Source organism: Rattus norvegicus, chromosome 20, assembly GCF_036323735.1.
Source record: "Rattus norvegicus strain BN/NHsdMcwi chromosome 20, GRCr8, whole genome shotgun sequence".
NCBI lineage: Eukaryota > Metazoa > Chordata > Mammalia > Rodentia > Muridae > Rattus > Rattus norvegicus.
Window position 1 is genome coordinate 20363537 of NC_086038.1, and position 22084 is coordinate 20385620.

Consider the following 22084-nt stretch of genomic DNA (forward strand, 5'->3'; position numbering starts at 1 on the left):
CATCCATGTGCGCACACACCCAGAAACATACACAAGTAATTTTAAAAGATTTTTTATTTTTAGAAGAAAACAAGACTTTTAAGTATCTTTATAAATTTACCTAATGTTTCACAACAAAAATAAATTTACCATGGCAAGGAGACATAGCCACGCCCCAAACACACGTATGTATGCGTGCACACAAACACACAAACAGCAAGTAGTTTCACTAAAGAATACTTACCTCCACTATAAGTGGGGAACCCTGACATTATTTTTCATTCTATCTCATTGCTTAGAAAAAAAGGTCCCAGATACAGATCTCCTCACGGGGTTTGTAGTCCTACTATGAGCTTCAAACATCCTGTTGGAAACACAGACCTCGATGAAATCATGTAGTCCTGTTGTCCTGCTGTCCTTTTTCCCGGAAAGCACTCAATGTTTTGGGGTCTAAAGTTAACTAATTATTGCTCGCTCGTACCCCGTAGCAATACAGGCAGAACTGACGTGTTTTCTAAAAGGCTTAGACCCTTCTGAGACCCCCTGCTTCCAAGGTGCTGTAGAACTGAAGCTTGTGTTCTCTTGTTAATCAAACTGAAAAGAGTTAAGTGTTATTAAGCTGCCCGTGTCTGAAGCAGAAAGGCAGTCCACATATGGTACAATGAATGCCCTTGAGTTTTCAAAACCCGGACAGGTCGGCTCTTCCCATGGGCTGTGTTTTGAAGGTATCCGTCTTGTAGGCATTGTATGAGTTGGGATATTCCTCCTTAAAGGAGAAGGAGCGGTCATTTCCTGCCTCTTTGCTCTGAACCTAATGGAAACTGCCTTCAACATCCCAAAGATAGAGAGAAGTTTCTATTTATAGACCCGAGGTTCCTTGAGTTTTAACCAAAGGAAAAAAGAACAATAATAAATCGCCTTTGAGTTTCTGCCCGTAGAATTGTTTATTTAGCATTTTCTGTAAAACGGGAGATCTTCTGTCCTCACAAGAAAGACTACATGTGGATTGCCTGGGAGACTTGAAATGATTTCTAATCTTGTCCCAACTGTCTACTGCTCTATAAATGAAATGTTTCATTTTCCAAGAGATAGTGACGGTTTTCCTGAAGATGGTTCCTTTGCCGCCCTGCAACAGTGCTGCCCCCTTAAACACAAAGTGTTCTTCTGCTCTGTGTTTTCCAAGACAACAATGACATTGTTACTCTTATTGGAAGACAGGCTTTTCTGCAACTCCTACACTTGATCTTAGCCAAAAGGCCGAGAAGCGATTTTCTGCAACTCCTAACCTGCTTACATCTTAGCAGTTTCTTTGATTCCTGTTTCCGTGAAGTTGTTTGTGATTCACAAACTCTAAGGGCTGCCATTTTTGTGGGATGGTCAAATGGGACAGTGGTCATGTGGAGAAAGAACTATTTTATATAATATGTAATATGAATGTATGTACGTTCATATGTATGTATGTATATGTTTGGAATAAGAAATATCTACAACAGTGTTTTCTTTTGCTGAAATAAGCAGGTCTATTATTGACAGCTGGGTCAGCTGTACCAAAAGTCCTTGCAATTTTAGGGAGGTGATGAGGAGGTGGGCCACCAGGTTACTAACCATCCTTTCTTGTCCCTTGGGTTGGGCATTTTCAAATTGTTTAGGATTTCAGACACCAGGTGTGCTAACTCTAGACAGGATAAGGCTTTGTCGCTGACGCTATGTTGTGGTAATGGAGAGGTTGGACCCAATGCTCCATGTCTGAACCAACCTGGAAATGTGTGTGTGTGTGTGTGTGTGTGTGTGTGTGTGTGTGTGTGTGTGTGGTGTGTGTGTTGTGCGAATGATGTGCGTAGGCATTTGTGAGCACTCACAGAGGTAGGAGATGTGTGTGGAGGCCAGGGGACAATTTTGGGACCCAGTTCCCACCTTCCACCTTGTTAGAAATATCGCTCTCATTTCCTTTGCCCGCTGTGCACTCCAAGCTGCTCAACAGAAAGTTTTCCAAGTCTTCACCTCCTGTCTCCAAGTGGGAGTGCTGGAATTATAGATGTGCACCATAGGAGCTGACGTTTTACAAAGTTTCTAGAGTCTTCGAGGTTGCAGGCCTAACATGTTTTATCTGCTGAACTCTCTTTCCAGGCCCAAATCTACATCTTGAGCCAACAGATTTTTCACTTAAGAATCACTACTTTTCTATATTTTTTTCCTCTGAAAAACTGAACCTTTTCCTCTTCTCTGTTTACTAAATACCTTAATTTTGTTTATAAATTGCTCTGTGGTTCAGTGAGATTTTATTGACTCCCCATAGGTTGTGATTTCTGTGGTAGACCGCCAAAGATTCCATCGTTATAACTGATAATTCCAAAAGGGACGTTTTTTTAAACATTACTTTTAAAGCGTGAGAAAGAAACATATGGTGACTTGTCCCCACCAGAAAAAAAATGACTAATATCCACACAGACCAAAATAGTTAGTCAGCTCATTGTGTATGTTCAGATGATCATGTGTGTAAGATGTATTTAATCAACACATTCTTCCCTGATTCCATATTGAAATACTCGAGATCTCACGTGCCAATAGCTTTTATCTAGAGTCAATAATCGATGAAAAAGCTCATCCTTAAATTATCTATGAGAATGAGGATGTGAAAAGAACCTGGACTCACTTCCTTTGTAACTGACTGGCACTGGGATTGTTGTTGTTGTTGTTGAGCATAATGTACATGAGACGGAGCCAGGACTGTGGAGGAATGTTCAGGTGAATTCAGATGGGATAATGTTGGAGAATCCCACTCAGAGTGGAGTTCTGCGCAGTGTAAAACACCCTGTAATGTGGGCAAAGGAATTGTTCCTACAGATTAAATGCATGTCTATAGAAGGATCATTGTGTCTGCTTCAGATGTAATTTCATGCCTGAAAATTTACACTGAAGGAAAAAATGGTCTGGATCCCATTAGCCAGGGCTCTGTTTTGCTGTCAGTTTAATTAAATGGAAACCGTTGGCAAGAGCCACAGAGGGTCATAGAAGCGGTACGATTTTTGTATGTTGGACCGGGATACCTCCAGGTCTTCCAGCTTGAAAAGGATACAAAAGAAAAAAAGAAAACCGAGACCTGTGACTCAGTTGTGTTTACAAATTTCCTCCCGGTTTACAAGGAGTTCCGCGATAAGCAGGCTGTAATAATTTATAGGTAGTGTGGGGGACAATGGCATGACCCCAGATAGGGTATGCTAATCTCAGGGAGGCCGGAGGAGTGATGTAGATGTGGCTCTGAACAATAGGAGGAGGAGGAACACTTTCTTCAACAAAACTAATTGTTTCCTTTGTTTTATGGGTCCGTGGGGGACGGGGAGGGCACACAGGACTTTTAAAGTGTGTGTGTGTGTGTGTGTGTGTGTGTGTGTGTGTGTGTGTGTGTAAAACAAAAGAAAGAAGTAAGAGAGGAGTGGGGGGAGCGTAAGCAGAGACCCAGGGACAGTGATTTATCTGTTAAGTGTGTTTGGCGTCCTGCCTTTTGGCTGGAATGTAGGAGAGAACCGTATTCGGCGTACTTTAATGGGCAAAAAGCTCTGAGCTTCTTTTGTAAGGGAAAAAGACCATGTTTTCTCTTCCCTTGTTCAGTTCAACTTTATTGCATCTTGACATTCTGTCTTGTAATTCAATAGCAAATTCTGGACCTAGCTTGGAAAGAAAGAAAATTCAAGCTCCTTCTCCTCCCCTCCTCTTCCTCCTTCTCCCCCTCCTTCTTCCTCCTCCTCCTCCCCCTTCTTATCTTCTTTTTCCTCCTCCTTTTCCTCCTCTTCCTTCTTCCCCTCCCCCTCATCTTCCTCTTCCTCCTGCTCCCTCTCCTCTCTCTTCCTCCCCTTCCTTCTTCCCCTCATCTTCTTCCTCCTCTCCTTCCTCCTCCCCCTCCTCCCCCTCCTTCTTCCCCTTATCCTCTGTCCCATCCTCCCCTTCCTCTCTCCTGCACCCCTGATATTGCAGAGAAATAGATCCCATACCCAGGTCGTATCTCATCTACAACTCTTTCCCCCTTTGAACTGGCATCCAAAAGTAGTGAATGTTTGATTTTGCTGAAACTCTGTAGCTGCCCTTGAACCTTGAACTGTACTGAGAGAGTTGGTGTGCTTGTGCCTATTCTAATAATTCAGTCGATGTGGGTAATTTGAAGGAAAGTATTTCAATCTACAGTTTGAGAAAAATGTGTATTGAAGGTATTCTATATGATACACCTAACACACACACACACACACACACACACACAATTATGCTTGTGGCAACACCAATTAAAACTGTATGATATAAAATGTGAACCTCCTATAAGGTACTGCGTTGGTAGAAATGGGATGTTATTTTGCCAGTGATAATACAAGATGCTTAAAAGGTTTTGTTAAAAAAAAAAAAAGATACCAGCAACCCATAAATCTAAATCATTATTTTCCCCTTTAAGTTGGCACAGTATTGTCATTATTGTTACGAGCTGAATAGAGCTGAATAGATTCACTGGCTTGTAACTCCCTGACAAGGCATGTTGTGTGTGGGATTTAATCAGCTACAATCCATAAAAGTTGGCCCTCTTACTCAAAACCATGTGACTAAATATTTGAACAGTGAAATATTAGGGAATCTGCGGGAGGGATATTTTCCTTCTTTTTTTGTCCAGGTTTTTTTTCTTAATTTGCTTTAATTACGCCTATTTCGTCATAATAACACTAACGACCACTTAATGTGTTAAAAGAAATACTGTGGTGGAGAAAAAAAGAGAGTTGAACTCCCGGGTGTCTTCTGACATTGATACTTACATCTGGGGGTTCAGGTGTGTCTGCCTGTGTGTGAGATTTTCTTCTATTATCTCCCTACTTATATATCATCTTCCCACACGCTACAGCACACGTCTGTGCGCAGCTGACACCGATACTTCCGTGAGCAGCATCTTCGAATTTCTGGCTCAACTGTCTTCACTATGACGTAATTTAGTTAACGATTCCTGTAGATTTGATTTTTCCCCACCCCCACCCCCAGCTTTTAAGCTGTGTAAATTTCAGAGATGCCTGTCGCACATATCATTGTATGTCCTCAATGAAAAATGCCTACAACGGGGGACTCGTAAGTTCAAAGGTCAAAGTAGAATTCTGAGGCCTCCGCTAAGGGATGGTTAAATACACACATCATTTTCGGTAGATACTGTGTGTCCTGAAACCATCCCTAAAGCCAGTGAAACATAAACAAGTTGGTCTTCGAGTTTCAAAAGAAGCAGAGTGACCGAGAAGTTGGGCCATCGTGTGTGCTGCGTGGAGTGAACCTGAGGGTACCAGGTCCTAGAACGATGACTCCAGAAGTCTGACCCTGAGAAAAGATAGCCCTGCCTTTCCATGCAGTTCCCAGTTAAGTCCCTTCTCTTCCTGCCAGAAGCCCCGCCCCCTTTTAGAGTGATGCCCCGCCCTTTAGAATGGTCTAGCTCCAGGTTTTGGGTGTGTGGAGGGAAGGCTCCTGTGTTGTCTCTGAGCACGCCTGGTGGACAGAAGCAGAATTGACCCAGCGTGATAGGTTGGGACTCAAGCGGAAGGGTTAATCACTGTTTCAGCCAATGGTTGTTTATCCCGATGATGTCACCACCACGACATCAGAGGCTCCGGGCTATTCCTTACGAAATACTCAGAACTGAAAACATTCCTTCTGCTTTTTAGCACAGCACTTCATGTGAGGATAAGGTGGAGTTTCAATAAAATGAGGACGCTTGTGTTGCTTCAGGGTCCTAAAAAAAAATTGTCTTTTTTTTTAAGCTACAGTTAGATGAAATTCACTTACACACACACACACTCCATATATCAGAACGAAATACAGGGCACAGGAGACTTTTAAACTTTACTACTGACTTTCTGTACGTACAATTTAGTCCAAAAATTATAATTTATAGACACACCCTTGTAATCCCAGTGCTTGTGAGGCTGAGGCAGAAGGATCACAAATTCCAGGCTAACCTCGGCAACACAGTGAGTTCCGGTCCAACCTGAACTATGCGAAAAGACCCTGACTCAAAAATCAAACATAACGATGGTGATGTATAGATGATGAAGAAGAAGACGATAATGACAACGACGTCGAGGATAATGTTGAGGGAGGAGGGAGAGTGGGGAGGACTGGGAGGTGGAGGTGGAAAATAGAAGTATGAGTTAGCAGCCACTGTGGGACTGGATTTTTAGGCTCATAAACAGCTTAGGCTTGTCTTTTGAAAATCAGATGAGATATTCGGGCAGCTAGTTTATTTTAATTTCTTTTCTTTTCCAGTTCGTGACAGTATTTCAAATAATTAGCCTGATTTATGATAATGGATAGCTTGGAGAATGGGGATGCTTCTGTAGCAAGCACGCGGCCAGTTTATTGTATCTGGCCTTATCCAATTATAAAATTGAGTTTAGTCATGTAATGCTGCCCTAACTAAAATATCGATCACTGCAAGCCGGCTTTCTCCACATTTATACGGGGAGGCCGTTTGGAGCATCTCCCTTCGAGGCAACCGCACATGTGAATATGGTTACCCGGCTCTCTTCCTTAACATGTAAGAACGTAAACTCTGGCTAAATTTAGTCTCCTGACTCTAACGCACATGTTTGGTGACAGCAGAGAGGGAGGTTCTGATGACGAGCAGGATATGATAGAGTAGAGTAATTATTTCCCCAAGAAAACGAATGTACAACATTGTTTGTACAAATAACATAAAGTGATTATTTGCTACGGAACAATAAAAGGTCATATTTAATTTTAAAGACCATCCCCCCGGGATCTTCCATTACGTTCTGGATATTTTTGGTCGATAACAGCATCTTAAAGGGTGGAAGGTGGGGGAAGGGAAGATGGGGGGGGGGCTGTGGCAGTTCCCTTTCTCCCTCCCCCCACCACAAGAGAATGTGGGACAGGAATGCTGAAGTATCCACTTTGGAATAACGTTTGTATTTCTGGGTTTTTTTTTTTTTACCCCATATTGTTCACATAACCATTTATTTACAATAATTTGAGTAATCTCAGAGTTCCTCTTAAAGGCTTTTTTTTTTTTTTTTTTTTTTTTTGGCCTGGATAAAAAAGTACAGCTCTAAGATATTTCTCCTAAAATAAATCCGAGACGGTTCTCATTTGTACTCAGCAGGGTTGATTACTTGCAGACACACTGGAAATTTACATGCGTGTCCCTCCAGTATAGAGCACTGATCTGCTCAGATCATTACGAAGAGCGCTTGGCTGTTTGCCAAGAGGTCGAAATCTGCCGCTGTAAATCGTGAGTTGAAATAGCAGAAAGTAGATTTGTAACTTAAAAAGTGTAAACAGTTTGGAGAATGAAGTAATTTCAGGGTGTGATTGATTGCTTTCTGATTGTACTTTCAGTGAGCCTGGGGTCTCTAGGGCAGATACGTGCTTATTATACATTTTCAGTTTTCCAGGCAATAATAGCATTGTTGGTAGACTTTTAAACAATGTATGCATCTCCTGGAGTGACCTTTTAGGAAATGAATGGTTTTATTGTATGTCCATTACTTTGCCTGAAACAACGTCTTTGAGTTATTAATTTGACTAGTTCTATAAATAAAGAATTCAAAACGCAAGGCAGCTGTGCAGCCCAGAGCACAGTGTGCCACGCTCTGGCTTCGCAACCACTGTTTGAGATGGAGGACCCCATGAACAAATGGTTTCGTGGGTGATAAATTAGTCATGTTTCTGGAGCCCATGGTTACCAAAGATTAGCCCTTCAGAGCTGCAGAGCCGAGAGTTATTATCAAGGAGGAAAGCGGATAGTGGCTTTCCACAGCACCAGAAGAGCGATTGGGCCTTTTTGAGGCATTTCAGTGCTGGATGGCATTGGTGGAGGGACAAGTAATGGGGTACTAGAGAATAGATAGATAGATAGATAGATAGATAGATAGATAGATAGATACATACATACATACATACATACATACATACATAGATACATAGATACATAGATACGTGGATAGATGGATGGTAGATAATAGATACATAGATGATTGATAATAGATACAGAGATAGATAGATAGATAGATAGATAGATAGACAGACAGACACATGATTGAGGATAAATACATACATAATAGATAAATAGAAAACCAAAGATAGATCAAAAATAGAAGACAGGTAAATATGAATATACATATGTATATGTAAATAGATGATAGATGGATAGATAGATAGATACATAGATAGATAGATACATAGATACATAGATACATAGATAGATACATAGATAGATACATGAATACATAGATACATAGATACATGGATACATAGATACATGGATAGAGTGATGGTAGATAATGGAGAGATACATAGATGATTGATAATAGATACATAGATAGATAGATAGATAGATAGATAGATAGATAGATAGATAGATACATAGATACATAGATATGTGGATAGATGGATGGTAGATAATAGATACATAGATGATTGATAATAGATAGATAGATAGATAGATAGATAGATAGATAGACAGACAGACACATGATTGAGGATAAATACATACATGATAGATAAATAGAAAACCAAAGATAGATCAAAAATAGAAGATAGAGAGATAGGTATATATGAATATACATATGTATATGTAAATAGATGATAGATAGATAGATAGATAGATAGATAGATAGATAGATAGATAGGCAGACAGAAATAGATGATACAGAAAGGTAAGAGTAGCCATGGTGGGGCTCACCGTAGCGTAGTGGGTAAAGTGCTTACTAAGTATGAGGACTGAGTTCAGTCCCAGGTATCTCTCAGACAGACAGATAGAGCAGTGTGTGTCTGCAGTGCCAGAACTTGGGAAAGCTGAGTAGAGGATGCTGAGTGAATGTGGGAGCTCGGGGTCCAGTAAGAGAGTCTGCCATGAGATGGAAGACAGCAGGCATCCACACTAGACATCCTTAGGCCAGGCATCTGTTCCGCTAATGCTCCTGCCCAACCATCCTGGACAAGTCTGTGTCTTTGGTCCTCTTTCCCCCATCAGTAAAATAGGTGGAAGATTGATGTTTGAAACATTGTTTTGAGATTCACCAAAATGTGGGAGGATTTCATGGATATAAAGTGCTCTGCTGACTGACTGCCCTCCTTGCATTCCCAAGGCTACTGTGTGGTCACAACATGGGCTTTGCTCACTGCCTATCTGATACTGTGAATGGCTCACAGGGTATGGGGGGGGGGAGGGCACTGGAGGCGGTGGGAGGGGTGTACTCTGAGAAACAATCACTCACTTTCACAGCCAGAGGTCCCAGAAATAACTTTTATGCTAAAAGTAGTTTATAGGTTGTTTTTGTTTTGTTAAATGGAAACACTTTGTCCAATATAGCCCCCCTCCCTTTTCTGTATTTTTTATTCCTTGTTTAACTCAACAATTTTTTTTTTTGGAGGATCCCATTTTATTCCCATATTTAGAGAGGAAAATTTGCAGCTCTTAGGCATTTATCGGAGCATTCACTACATTTCAAGTGGAGGCTCCAGGGACCCAGTGGCAAAAGGAACGCAGCCATAGCTTTATGGGATGTTCGTGTGGCATTTGCCCATAGAACTTCCTTGACCCATGGTTTTCCTATGCTGGTCTCTCCTGTTTGATAATCTTATACGTTGCTGTCAAAATCCCGAGGTGTGAAGGCTACTACAACTCAGGAGTTGAATGCTTAGATCTCCTTTGTTTGAACTAATTTAATCTAAATAGCCACACACAGCTAGCGGGTATTATGGGGTGGCAGCCAGGGAAGTCAAAACACCTGTCTTTAATTACAGGCTAGGAAAGTAAAGAGGGTATTCTGTAAGTCTGGGGAACAAACTGGTGAGAGTTTCTATTCTCCTTAAGGAAATACTATGTCAAAATACCAAAAGTTATTGTTTGGAGAACCACACTTGGGGGAGAAACAGAGGGATAGCTTTATAGTATACATGTTGTCTAGAAGCGGGTTGGTAAGCAGTGATAAGCGAAGATCATGTTGAAACAGTGTATCAGGCTGGCAGTAATGACACCCCTCCCCATCTGGCTGGAAGGAAGTCCCTGCCAAACCAGCCTCAGAATGTTCCTTTGGTGAATAGCAGGAGATTTAGGTGCATATGTGCCCAGTGGATCCACACCGTTTGAAGGAATCTTGATGCAGCATGAAGCATTTTCATTTGGAGTGGTTCAAATCCAGTCATGTGTATGGCCTAGAAACTTCCCAGAAGTGCTAGGTGTGAAAGTGGGCCTATAGTTTGCCTACAGTGTGCCTACAGAATACCTACAGTGTGCCTATAGTTTACAGTGTGCCTAGTGTATCTAGAGTGTGCCTACAGTATGCCTGCATTATACCTACATTGTGCTTACAGTATGCATATAGTATGCCTACAGCATGCCTACAGTGTGCCTATAGTATGCCTACGGTGTGCCTACAGTGTGCCTATAGTGTGCCTACCGTGTGCCTATAGTATGCCCACAGTGTACTTACAGTGTGCCTATAGTGTGCCTACTGTGTGCCTATAGTATGACTACAGTGTGCCTATAGTGTGCCTACTGTGTGCCATAGTGTGCCTACAGTGTGTCTATAGTAGGCCTACATTGTACCTATATTGTGCCTACAGTGTGCCTAACCAAGATGGTAGCCATGAGTTCTACAGCCAGCATGGGTGGGGCCTGACCCAGGAAGGGCTGCCTTGAATATCTGCATTAGACCAACAGTCCAGCCACTGGGCTTCCTACATTCAAGACCTCTCCTCTGAGAGGGGAAACAGCCTTTGGCACCAAGTAACATTCAAATGGGAAAAGAAGGCCATTAGACATCATATAATTTCTATCTATCTATCTATCTATCTATCTATCTATCTATCTTTCTTTCTTTCTTTCTATTATAATTCTACCATGGAATTCCTATTATTTACTTATTATAATCCCACAATTCTATCAAGAATGGTAGACAATGTGGATTGTAGTGAATTTTAAAAGCATCAACAGAAAACCAAGTGGAAGAATGGTTTCACACCACACTTCACACACAGACAAAGGTCAGATTCCCACCTGAGAACTTCCTTCTCTCTGTCATCTCATCCCGGGCTTTCTTCTGGACTTTTCTCTCTCCACAGGGCCCCTCCTCTAGACTGGGACCCTGCCCATCCTAATGTGCTCTTTCAGCTCCAGGGCCATTAGCTACAAGGGTCCTAACCCTTTTTATCCAGGAGCCCTAGCAGGCACAGTGAGTGGCTAAATCCCACAGTAACTTTAAGGTCCCACCAAACAATGCTTTCACATCCTTTCAAATCAGAAGAAAATACCATGACCTTTAAGTCAGTAGGGAAAAAATTCTGAATATGTACTGTTTTTTATAGTTGTTGTTTTTATTCAATATTTTGTTTTGTTTTGTTTCATTTTTTTTTTATTGACGCCTACACTCCAGTGCCTCTTCCGGTTTAAGTCAGAAAGTCAGACAACAGTAACCACATTGCTGTCTGTTGAAGTTGATGGCCAAGAGAACTCTAGCCCAACATTTATCTTAAGGGAACTCCCCACAGAGGAGGGTGGTTTTGTCCTTCTGAGCCTCATAGAAGCCAACTCTTCTTCTCATTAGCGATGACACACTTCCTTTTTTTCCCGGGGACCATTGTAGGCTCTCAAAACCAGGAGATGGTAGACAGCCGTGAAGCATCAGTCATTGCGTCCCATTCCCGTGGTCAGTACGTCTGTCTTCTTACCCTGCCATCTTTTTTTTTTTTTTTTTTTTTTTTTTTGGTTCTTCTTTTTTTCGGAGCTGGGGACCGAACCCAGGGCCTTGCGCTTGCTAGGCAAGTGCTCTACCACTGAGCTAAATCCCCAACCCCTTACCCTGCCATCTTTCCTGGCTGTGAAGAATTCCTTCTTGACCTTGACAGCTTTCTACCGTATCCAAGTGTTCCGAACACTTCTGTGCGTGCATGGAAGCCTGTATCTCAGAAGTATTTCAGACACTTGACCAAAAGGAGGAGCTCACTTTGACCATAACGGTTCCCATGCCCCACTGAACGCCGCACACCTCAGGCATCCACGTAGAATGTTTGACTACATATTTGTCTTTCTACTTCTCCTACAGAAGTGTTAAGATTTTCCTACGGAGGAGAAGCAAAGGAAGGCAACGGTGATTCTGGGTTACCGGAAGTCACAACACGGTTGCCTTTCCCTGCTCCACTTCCTTATCTGAGCACCGAGCCGGAACCGGAAGTGCAGACAGGGCAGGAGCTTGCACATCCCTGCAAAGCCAATGCCGGCCTCACAGCTCCTTCTACGTTGCTTCATCCCGGGATACCATCTCTATTTCTGCCTCTTTTCTTCGATTATTTTAATTTAGCTTCTTATAATTTCTTTCAAGAATAACTTGTACTGTGACTATTTACTTCCTCTGGTATTCTCTCTCTCTTCTTGCTCTCCCAATCTTACAGATCCCTCCTCTTCTTCCCAACTAGGTCCCCCTGCTGCTTCATGTCTTATTTTTGTGTGTATGTTGTGTGTTCGTGATCATATAGATAAGACAACATTTCATAGGAGCCTCTCCATCCTCCAGCTCTTAGGGTCTTTCCACCCCACCCCACCCCTCTACCCTCCTGAGTCTTACATTGGTTGATTCGGACGTACCGTTTAGGGCTGGGCACTTAACAGTCATTCATTCTCAGCATGTCACCAGTCATGAGTCACTATATTAATTATTGCTCACTGCAAAAAGAAGCTTCTCCAGTCATGATGGACAGTGCCACTTTACTAGGCCACCAAGAGCGAGCCCCCTCCGGTTCTTCTTGAAATGATTTATTCTAGTGCGGCTTTTACCCCAACCATAATGTAATTGTACTTTAATCAATACAAAAATGTCTGCGGGACCAGGGGAGGGCTAGGGAGGAGAGAAGCCAGGAGATGTGAACCCTGGTTTAGTTATCTCTCTGAAACAATGTTCACGTTCAACCATCTGCAAATGGAAATGGATTGTTACTCCGACTGTCTTGGAGAAATAGATGCTGATTCCATAAACCCATGGGGCTTCCTGTTTCCGGTGGTCTCCCTTAAACTCAGAAGCATTTGGTGGGCTCAGTAAATACCTGCTTTCACTGAACTGGCAGCTAAGGAATTAATCGAGTAACCAGAATTGGCAACCTCCAAGGTGGGTGCTTTTTTCGGATACAGCACCAGAAGGGAGAGGATCTTGGTTTTCCAGGGTCATGACTCCTGACCTCTGTTCCATATGATCCTTGGATCTCAAATGTTATCCTTCCGCTGAGCGCCTCCCACCCCAGCAAGTGGCTCCATTGTGAGCCTCCTTGCGCCTTCTCTCTTCACATCACAGGTTTTCCTGACTAGAAGAAGCTTCTCACAGAACCTGTGAGGAATAGCTACTTTAGTGATCTGTGGGATCAGAGAGTCCTGGAGTCTAGAGCAGGGTTACCTTGAACGAGCGGTGTAATCTCTCTCAACCTCAGTTTCCTCGTGCTTGAGTCGGAAGCAGCAAACGTATCCCTCCCCGGGGTTGCTACGGAGATTAAAGACTCAATGAAGGCTTAGCGCTCGGCTGTCCGGAGCATATGTTCGACAAGAGGCATCGTTTTCCTGGCACGACTGTGCTCAATAACTGAGCATTCTGGCCGGGTGCCTGGGACGTGATTGTCATTGTGTCTGTAGGTTTGGTGTCAAGCGTCGTGATGACTGCCACATGGATGAACACCAGGAATCGCGGTTGGCATCTCACGAACAGAGCCCGTATCTTACCTGGCGAGGTGTGGGAGATCGTAGGCAATGTTTCTGAGTCTGTTGTGCTTGAATGTTGTCGGAGATGAAACAGGTCTGTCAAGCTGGAGATCCCAACACCCGCAATATACATTCTGCTATCCAGGTCTCTTAACACCTGTCCGTTATCGGATGCGTGATGTACGAAGATGCATTAAGCAGAAGCAGAAACACCTGACCCGGGTGTCGCTGAACTCCATTATGCTCCTGTCAGCCATCCACAGTAGTGGAAGCTTCGCCCTTTGCTAACTAGAATCTCTGAAGGCTTTCGCTACCTGTCTTTTTATCGTCTTGTTTGAAATAAATGGTGTTTTATGATTTTTTTTTTCTTTTTGCGGGTTTAGAAATCTCATTTAAACTGATGTGATGGGACACTTTAGACAAAAATGTAATCATTCTCACCTCTTCCTGTGTTGGGAGATGTCCTTCCTGTCACAACTAGACAGTCGGGGGGCGAGCATTCAGCTTGTTTCCACACAAGCTCTCCTCCTTGCGTGCCCTCTGACATCTCCCAGCACTCCATAGAAGTGGGATGGTTTTGTGTCTGTTCTAAGCAAATTATATTGTAGAAGAAATAAGAGGACTGTCATTTGACGGGATTCTTTTTTTTTTTTTTTTTGGTTCTTTTTTTTGGAGCTGGGGACGGAACCCAGGGCCTTGCGCTTCCTAGGCAAGCGCTCTACCACTGAGCTAAATCCCCAACCCCGTTTGATGGGATTCTTGAGAGAAGCAGAAACCTTAGACCGAGCAGACCAAACAATTCTCTTCTCAGTTCTGGAAAGAATACACGAGGTCCGATGTAAAGAGAGCTATCATGTTATCATTATTTTATCATTATTATTTCCAGTAATGATATATTTGTATATTGGTTCTGGGCATTTTTAAAAATAGCTTTAAGAACTTGGTGAGTGAAGACATGAAAATCAATTATCAGGATTCTTGTAGGTGAAGACCACGGTCCAGTCATGGTTCCCCATGACTCAGCACATAGTACTTACAGAACATTCTAACCCAAGCCAACATGGCGGAGACAGGTTATTGAGGTGCTTCGTTCACTGGTTTATGACTGGGAAGACTATCTCAGCACATCGTTACAGAAAGGTTTTTGAGGGTCCTGGGGGGGGTGCTGCTTGGAAGAATCGCTTTTGTTTTTCTTTACGCAAGTGATTTTAACACTTGCTTTCAGTAAGGAATCGGCTGAGGTGATCTGTTGCTGATCGAATTAGAAACCATCCCGTTTAATAAAAAGAGCAAAGGTAACATTGAATAATCAGATGTCTTGCCAGGTGGAAAGAGCCCTCTTCCTGGAGACTTTGGCCCCTACCTTTCCTTCAATATCGCCTCCTGGCTTCTTGCCTTCCGGGGTTTAACCAAAATGTGACCGCACGCCCCTCCAAGGTCCACTGCCACTTTTCCTTGGTGCTCAGTCTGGGCCACAACAACAGCTCTTTGATGTCGGCGTCTTCACGTGCCCACGCCCGTTAACTTTCCTCTTGAGGTGGCAGCAGCAGCACACGTAGGTACACAGGTCCCATCCTTGAGGTCTCTATAGTTGTGTGACGGTTGGCAAGTCACATCTTATGGTCACTGTATTCTCCATCTGAAAAGCGGGGCTCTGGATAATAACTTCCCATAGTACATTCTAGAAAAGGGGCGGCAGCTTCAGGGAGCCCCTCCTCCTGTCCCATGATTCCTTAGCAGTAAGGTTACAAGTGTACGAGTTCTGGGCCTCAAACTCGGGTTCTTATTCTTGTAGGGGAAGTATTTATCTTCCTGGCCCTTTGTCGTGTAATACACTTGTTTCCAGAATGCTTTAAATCCAACCACTCTGACGCTTTCGTTTCTGCCCTCCAGACAGTCAGTAATCGGAAAAGGAGAGCCCACCTTGAACGAATTTTTTTAAAAAAAAGCACAGTTGTGTGTTTACAGGGTCTGTAGTGTTTCTGGATATAATAATGAAATCCAAAAGCCAGCCAGTGAATATTTTAGAGTTACAGTTCATATAATCGTCTGCCACAACCCCTCAACTTCATAGCCACACAACTGTGCTGTTGGAATGCAGACTCGAACACGGACGTGCTAAGCTGCATGGCCGTGTTGCAATAAAACTTTATCCATAAAGCAGACCTGGGGCTGGATTTGGCTCACGGTCTGTTAGCCTTGCACACGTTAAGTCATCTCACTGAAAAATCTGAGATAGTCCCGAAACAGCCATTGGCGCCATGGGAACGGTTGGTATGAAGCCACAATATCGTGACTGGAGTTCATCTGCACCCGTCTGCTATTTGATGATCAGTAAAGGTGGGTCGGTTTGGGTATTGGCTATTAGGAGCCAAGAAAACATCAAAGATGAGTGTGTCTGAGGCTGGGAGATGCTATATGGGTGACAGAAGTGACCCACAGCCACCTTCCTGTCAGACTTCAATTTACCTAGGACTAAAACTGCACAGAGAGGAAGTCGAGTGGAGCCTGCCTGTGTCATCAGACCCCAGTGATGCTCCTCTCACAGTCCTGAGAGTGTATTAAAGGTGTGACGTGTTCTCCATGGTCAGTCACCTCGCCGTGAGCCTGAGTCTTGGTTTCGTTTCTCAGTAGGTTTTACAAGTACCTCCTTCAGATGATAAACTAGTATTAGCATTGCATACCCTAGAAAAAGGAGATAAATACTCATTCTGACTGACTGGTGTGCTCCCTCAGTCATGACAGGAAGCAGTAGGTAGCTTTTGGAAATGACACCAGGCCCATTTGCAGCAAGTCCCAGAAGACAGAGGGATTAGCACACAGCACAGGGCTCTGGCAGGCTCGATGGTAGGAAGCCTTATTTAAAAAGTAAATAAAAATAAACAAACAGATACAGCTGTCATATCTTTTATACCAGTGGTGCTGTAAACCTCTGTAATGCTGCGACCCCATGTTTAATACAGTCCCCCATGTTTTGGTGACCTCAAACCATAAAATTAGTTCCTTGCTACTTCATAACTGTAATGTTGTTACTGTTGTGAATCAGAATGTAAATATCTGACATGCAACACTCTTGATCCCTGTGGGGGTCGTGACCCACTGGTTGAGAACCACCAGATTATAGGAAGCAAAAGGTAGCAGAAAGAGTCCCTTGAAAGAGCAATGGTGTTGCTATCTCTTGGCTTCTTTGGGATCTTGGTACCAGACACCAATCTCGCCATTTTCTACCCCTCTATGCTATAGGCTCTTCTCCCAGCTGTGTGTCTGAAGCTCTTGTTTTCTTGGGCTCTAAGACCCAAAGGTATCTTGAGGACTGCCTTATTCCCAGAACAGCCCTATTTTCCTGTGGTTCCCCTTTTGGGTCAAGTTGTCTAGCATGAAAGTCTTCCCATTTGTTCTCTGGGAGGCGCTTAGGTTTTCTGTCCAACATGGCAGTCACTAGCCATGGGCTGTTTCTATTAATCCCTTGAATCTTGACTTGTCTAAATCAGAAGATGCTTTAAGTATAAAATACACTCCAGATGTCGGAATTTTCGTATGAAAAAGTGTAAGCTCTAGCACAGATCCTTCTGTTTTGATTTATTGGAGTAATACTTCAGATACTTCTAACTAGATAAAATAAACGTCAAATTAATTTCACCTTTCTAGTCTTTATCTTCTTAATATTGATTATGTATTTGATTCATAGAATGAGTAGTGGTTTGCTAAAGGCTTTTTAAAAAATTCTGTATATACCTTTTCGCATTTTCAAGTGGTTATATGAAACAGTGCTGTATGTGTTGCAAACATTGAACATGATAGAGAATGGAATGAGGCAGTGGTTAACTATAATTAGAATAAACGTCACCAATGATGTGATAAGAGTTTACGTTGAAAAGTGCACATTTAGTAAAGCGTAAAGGTTCCCAAATAAATCGTATACCATTTATTTTAATCCATCAATTTATTCAATCCATGTCAAAAACTCCGCTAGGCTTGCAGAGCGTTCTGGCCCCATTCGAAGCGATCAGCATCGTTAGCCTTTTCTGTTCTGACTTTTCTGATTTACAGCACCCAACACCAGAGCGCCGTGTTCGAAGCACCGCCATGATTTCTGCTTAAGAGAAACATATACAAGAATAAAAAAAATCAGGAGTCTGTGGCTTGAGGTGTGAAATATATCTAGGCAGGAAACCCTCCGAAGCAGCGCTGGGATTTGAATCTATCCTCATCTTAGTAGGATGCTGTCTCGTCAGGGAGATGAACTGAGGGATAAGGTGCTGCCAGGGATCCGCCGTCGTCCTCTGTGGGTTCCCCTCAGAAACCCTGGTACCCTCTGGTTAGGAATTCACCAGCTCCAGCGCTGTTTTCCAATGAGTCACTGGGGTGAGAAAGAGACCTTTGCCCTCCCTTCTGTGTTGTATCTCGGGAGACTGTGATAACTTGAAAGAACAAATGCAACCACAGTGCTCCCGTTTCCTTAGGTTACAACTCCCAGAAGTCAGTGCGGGAGTCTGGACAAGGCTTACAAGTTTAGGGAGAGAGCCCAGATTTCAAGTGGGGATACAGAGTGAGACAGAAAGACAGAGACAGAGAGGGAGACAGACAGACAGTCATGCCCGCACGCACGCGTGCACAGATATATAACCGCTTAAATTCATGAGCCTTCCTCTGGGCAGGTCTGCCAGCCACAGACAGCTCTCTTCCCATTCCTTTAGCTCCTTGGGAAGAAGAGCTGTTGATTCAGAGCCCAGGGTGACCTGCCACGTGACTGCTTATCCTCTGATGGGAGGGTCATATATTTATCTCAAACTGTCTGTTGGTTAATTGAATTTGTTAGCGCTCCCAACGGTCTGGAGCGAGGAAGCAGGACACTGATTCTGAGCCCTGCAGGAGTGTACATTCTACTTATTGATCGAGAGGCACATCTTTCCTCACACCAAACACACATACACACACACACACACACACACACACACACACACACACACCAACCAAGAGCATATTCACACAGAAACTGTAACACTCACCGGAAGTGCCCTTTCTTAGCGTTTAAAATATGCTTACTATAAAAACGGCCGTTCTAGCCATTTTAGCTAGAAACGTTAACAGCATCTTTAATGCGTGATGATTTCTGCTCTTTATCAATGGAACCCATTTGTCCCTCCAAAGCTCTGAGTGATTGAGCAATGGCTTTTCATTCATCCGGTCCCACCTCTGGCACTTCCCAGGGCCTGACAACCTCTGTTCTACTCTCTGTCTCCGTGAATTAATGTATGATATCTGCCCATTGGGCATGGATTATTACTTAGCATGAAATAGCCAAGGTTCATCAGTATTGAGTGTACAGCCCAGCCTTCTTTCTATGGCTCAACCACATCCCCACCACCCAGTCACATCGCATGCAGTTAGCCTGTTCTGTTGATGGACACATGAACTGTTCCCACTTTTTGGCTAATACCTGGTTTTGTTTTTCAGTAACTACGGATGTGTCCCGAGGAATGGAATTAACTACTGCCTATATAGCAATCCTGTATTTGAAAGCAATAGTCAGGGGCTTCTCTACCACAGTTACACTAGTTTACACCAACACATGAGGGTTTTTCACAAGCTCACTAACACTTGGTACTTTTGGTGTCGTATACAGTAGCCATTCTAATGAGTGTGAAAGAATTGCTCTCTATGGTTTCAAATCACTTTCCTTAAAGAGTAATATGATTCTGACCATTTTTCTTGGTTCTGTTTGTGTATAGTCTGTGGTACAACGCCAACTAATTTCCTTTTTGCATTTTAAATTAAATGGGTTTTTTTTTTGTCTTTTTGATATTGACTTTTCAAGACTTCATATATTCTGGCTATGAATCTCTTACACACATATGTATGTATATGTTATGTATATGTGTATGAATGCATGCATATATATTTATGTTTGTATATATGCAAGTATATATGTATGTATACATGTGAATATGTATGTATTATGTATATTATGCATGTATATGTGTATGAATGCATGCATGTATATTTTGTTTGTATATATGTACATATACATGCAAATATGTATGTATGTGTGTGTGTGTACGTATGTATGCATGCATGTATAAAATCTGTAGATGTTCTCTTCCATCCCACATCTATCTTTCTGCTCTGTGATAGCATCTGCAGTGCACAAAAGTTTTAGACTTCTCAAACCTTTTGTCTATTTCAGTTGAGGTGCTGACAATCTGCACGCGGGCTGGGGTCTTCTAGATCTTTCCATCTGCCTTCTTCAAACAGCTTTAGAGTTCCAACTCTGACATTTCCCTGCTTGGTCCAGTTGTCATTGTCGTGTGAATCCATGTGAAGTAGGGGTCTCATGGCTTTCTTTTGCCTGAGTGGATCCAGTTTTCTTACTGTTGTTTTTAAGGGAAGCTCCCTTCCTCATTCAATGGTCTTGGTGCCACTTTTGAAAAATAATCAGTTGGCTGTGGCTGTGGATGTATGAATGTTTCTTCCAGGCTCCTGTCCCTTGCTGTTAATGCATTGTTTCCATTAGAAAATCAGTACTGCATTCACTTATTTTATTTACTTCTGCAGAGAGAGAGAGGGAGAGGGAGAGGGAGAGGGAGAGGGAGAGGGAGAGAGAGAGAGAGAGAGTTCATATACAGAAGGACCCTGAGTGTCTTCGTCTATTTCATTTCTTGAAGCAGTGTCTCTCGGTGTACCCAGAGCTTGTCATTTCAGTCAGACCAGCTGGCCAGAGAGCTCCAAGGACCCGCCAGTCTTGGCATCATCCTAACACCAATCACGTCTAATTCATCTCCACAGCTCCAGTGTTCTCTTAGGATAGTAAGTCTGTACTAACTTTCAAATCTGGGAGTGCAAGGCTTCCCAACCTCTTCTTTCTTTTCAAGACGAGTTGTGTCTCTGCTGTCCCTTCAAAAGTATAGATGTCTAGTTATAGATAGAGAATGGATAAGTACATAGAACTAGATTGATCCACCCTCCATACATTCATACATACATAATCTATACACACATACATGTATACATATATAAATACACAGTGGATTTTAGTCAAATAGATATCTGTCCATATATTAAAATGCAGTTGACGTTCACACAGCTTTTAAAAGAAAATGACAGGTAAATCTCACATCCTCAATGCTCCTTTGTTAATTATTTTCTTTACATATTAAAAAGACCGTGCAACACTGTTCCATACCCACTCATACAGTTCTAAAAAGGGAAATAATAACTAATAGTCTATTCGCATGGAAACTGTAACACTCACCTTTCTTTATCGTGTAAAACATGCGTAATATAAAATCAGCCATTCTAGCCATTTTGGCTAAAAACACAACTGCATTTGTGATATCAAAGAACCCTCCTACATTGCTAGGCTCGGGGGATCGAATGAAGGGCCTTCACTTCCATATCTGGATAATTCAAAAAGAAGAAAGCAAAACCATGACACTAGCCAGCAGCTCTGCTACACGTATCCTCCAGGAAAAACAGAAGTGTAAATCCACAGGAAACTTTCACGGAAATGTCGATAGCAGCTATCGATCTGTCCTGATTGTACCTTGCTTGGGTTTACTCGGCAGAGCACCCCCAACATCGCGGGTCTCTCCAGCTGCCATAGACACGGAACGGTGATCTTTGCAGCGACAGCTGATGTAAGACACAACTGGGAAAATGAAAACACCGTGTGGCTGGTCCCAGGGGATATGAGTGTGTGCGGTGTGGAGCAAGGGTAAAGGTTACAGAAGCTGTCTTCATTTTGGATGCTGGTTCGGCTAATGGAGGCTTGGATTCCTCCTCTATAAGAACGTGGTCATCGGCAAATGCAAGGCCCATTGGGTCTCGAAGCGGTAACAACCCTTTGTAAACTAAGAGAGTTGACTTTAACTAAGTCCGGATGTGACAGAACAGCAGCCTTACTTGGGTTGCTAGGAAGTAAACGGATGCTTAAGTTAACCTCTGAAAACAATTGCAGGCATGACCTTGGATTGGGACAAATTCATGCCCAGAACTTGGCAACCCGAAGTGCTATAGATACATTCTATTCCCCTCTTCAATGAGTTCTTCAAACTCACTTATACTAAGAATGAATGACTCACAATAGGTTCAAGATTAACCTGTTTGGGGGTCTGAAAAGAAGACTCGGCAGTTCAGAGGACTTGCTCCTCTTCGACAGGGACCGGAGTTGGGTTCCCAGCAGCCACACTAGACAGCGCCCATCTGCTAGTGACTTGAGCTCCAGGCAACCCGATGTCCTCTTCCGGCCTCTGAAGATACCGGTGCACGGGTGCCAGTGTGTGTGCACACAGATAAATAAGTGAAAATGGCGGACACGTGTTCAGTAAGAGGTTAACTTGTTTGAAAGGGAGACAAATTCGAGGTAGGTCAGACCCCTGGGTTCCAGCACGG

The 22084-nt window shown here is 43.0% G+C and overlaps 1 protein-coding gene and 1 long non-coding RNA gene across 6 annotated transcripts in view; one reads left to right on the forward strand and one right to left on the reverse strand.

Moving 5' to 3' along the window:
- Nucleotides 1-22084, forward strand: part of Arid5b (AT-rich interaction domain 5B) — a 183997-nt gene that overhangs the window by 57844 nt on the left and 104069 nt on the right.
- On the reverse strand, nt 17618-21903 carry LOC134483791 (uncharacterized). The gene is made up of 2 exons (XR_010060803.1): nt 18302-21903; nt 17618-17786 (listed from the first exon to the last, which is right to left on the reverse strand). It is a non-coding gene; the product is annotated as an uncharacterized LOC134483791 (long non-coding RNA).